The 2614-nt window shown below is 37.8% G+C and overlaps 1 pseudogene; it reads right to left on the bottom strand.

Annotated features, from left to right (window-relative positions):
* The window catches only part of LOC102818805, a 3342-nt pseudogene extending 1812 nt beyond the window's left edge, over positions 1 to 1530 (bottom strand).
* Between the last annotated feature and the right edge of the window lie 1084 nt (positions 1531 to 2614).

A 2614-nucleotide genomic window follows, 5' to 3' on the forward strand; every position in this document is an offset into this window, starting at 1 on the left:
AAGTCAATGATAATGAAAGTAAAGATTTCTATCAACTTCCTCAGTCTGAACTTGGTCAAACATGAAATCAAGATACACTGATCTTTACTGGTGATCGGAAGGTGAAAGTTGAAGTCAAAGAGAAAAGATCAGTAGTTGGAAAATATGGTCTTGGAGATAGAAATGATCCTGGAGATCACATGATATAATTTTACAAGACCAATGACTACTTCATTGCAAATATATTTTTTTCAATAACATAAAAGATGACTGTACATTTTGACTTCACAAAATAGAATTCACAGGAATCAAATTGACTTTATGCCAAGAAATTTGGAAAACATAGACCTGGCCAACTGATTGTAAGAGGTCCATGTTTGTGCCCATTCCAAAGAGAGATGATCATCACTAAGCATTTTAAGTCCTCTTTGCTTTACTTCCAGTAAGCAAGGCTGTATAATCTGCAGATCACAAGTTGTTAATAATATTGACACCACGTTCTTCTTCATAAAATCCAGCTTCTCAGATTATTTGCTTGGCATACAGATTGAATAAGTATAGTGAAAGACAACCCTGGCACGCAACTTTCATGATTTAAAACCATTTACTATCCCCTTTTTCTGTTCCAACAATTGCCTCTTGGTCTATGTACAGGTCCCTCCAGAGCACAATTAAGTGTTCTGGAATATTGATTCATCTCAATGTTCTCCATAATTTGTCATGATCCCCACAGTCAAAAGCCTTTGTACAGTCAGTAAAGTACAAGTAAACATCTTTCTGATATTCTCTGCTTTCAGCCAAGATCCATCAGATGGCTCTCCTGGTTCTAGATAGAGTTCCATTTGTCTTGGTATTTTCTATGTTCAAGGCACTCAATTAGGAAGTATTTCATGGGGGCCCTTGATGGAGCTAGTTTCAGTGTCTATTAGGACCACAGAGAAGCTAGCGGCAGTGTGACTGGTTAAATGCTGATCTGGTGCCTCTGAGGGTTTTGTAGTTTTAGAGCTGAGTCCACCTGAATCGAGGCACCAAAGGGGCACATTGAAGTGGTGCAGCCAGCCCCAAACTCACACTGGTGTGGCTCCCAATCATGTGTCTTCTAATGCCTAGAGAGTAGGATCTGATGAGGGTGGGAGCTGATCACCAGGGAAGTGTGGGGAAAAAGAAGAAATTGCACCTTTGTCGTTGCCTATGGGAATCTGCTTCACCAAGCCTTCCTGCCAAAGCTGCTCACAAGATAACCGAGCCTCATCTGTCCAGCCATTCACCAGTCTCCCTCTCTTGCCATCTCTGTTTACCCTCTCTTCCCAGCAAGCACTCCATCCTTTCTTTTGAAGTTCAGGGTGCCAGAATTTTCATCCCTGTCTGTTTCATTTGCTCTTTTTTTTTTTAATCTTTATTGTAGAGGATCCTATTTGGTCTTTTATTTTTGTGGTAGTGCCATCTTGCCTGAAGTCCTCAATATCCTAATTCTTACTGCCAAGGGGAATTCTGGCTGACTTATTCATTCTACTAGAACTCCATGGTATATTCAATATTCTTGCTAACACCAAATTCAAAGGCATCAGTTCGCTGGTCTTCTTTATTCATTATCTAATTTTTGCATGCATATGAGACAATTGAAAATGCCATGACTTGTGTCAGGTACATCCTAGTGCTCAAAGTGACATCTTTGGGTTTTAGCACTTTAAATTTATCTTTTGCAACTGATATGTCCAATGCAATATATCATTTGATTTCTTGACTGATGCTTCCATGGGTTTGGATTGCAAATTCAAGTAAAATGAAATCCTTGACAACGTCAATCTCTTCTTGTTTATCATAATGTTATTTATTAGCTCAATTGTGAGGACTTATGCTTTCTTCATATTTAATTGAAAACCTTACTGAAACCTGCAGTCTTCAATCTTTATCAGTAAGTGCTTCAAGTCCTCTTCACTTCCAACAATGAAAGTTGTGTCATCTGCATATTGCAGGTTGTTAATGAGCCTTTCTCCAAGCCCAATACTGTGTTCTTCTTCATATCGTCCAACTTCTTGGATTATTTGCTCAGCATACAGAACAAATAACTATTGTGAGGATACAACTCTGACACACTCCTTTCTTGATTATAAATTACTTAACATTTCCTTGTTCTGTTGAACGAATGACCTTTTGGTCAATGTACAGATTCTGTTATGTGTACAATTAAGTGTCCTGGTATTCCCATTCTTCACAATGTTATCCAGAATTTGTCATTTGTTATGATCCACACAGTCAATTGTCTTTGTGTAATCAATAAAACACAAGTAAACATGTTTCTGGTATTCTCTGTTTTCAGCCAAGATCCATCATATCAGCAATGATATTCCTTGTTCCACGTCCTCTTCTAAATCTGTTTTGAATTTCTGGCAGCAACCCTGTTGATGTACTCCTACAACTGTTTTTGAATCATCTTCAAAATTTTACTTGTGAGTGATATTTATAATATTACTTGATAATTTCTGCATTCCATTGGGTCTTGTTTTGGAATGGGCACAAATACGGATCTCTTCCAGTTAGTAGCTACCTTCCAAATTTCTTGGCATAAATCAATGAGTACATCCATTTTTTGAAACATCAATTCCTGGAACCTTATTTTTAGCCAAGAACTTTC

Source organism: Chrysochloris asiatica, unplaced genomic scaffold, assembly GCF_000296735.1.
Source record: "Chrysochloris asiatica unplaced genomic scaffold, ChrAsi1.0 scaffold00131, whole genome shotgun sequence".
Lineage (NCBI taxonomy): Eukaryota > Metazoa > Chordata > Mammalia > Afrosoricida > Chrysochloridae > Chrysochloris > Chrysochloris asiatica.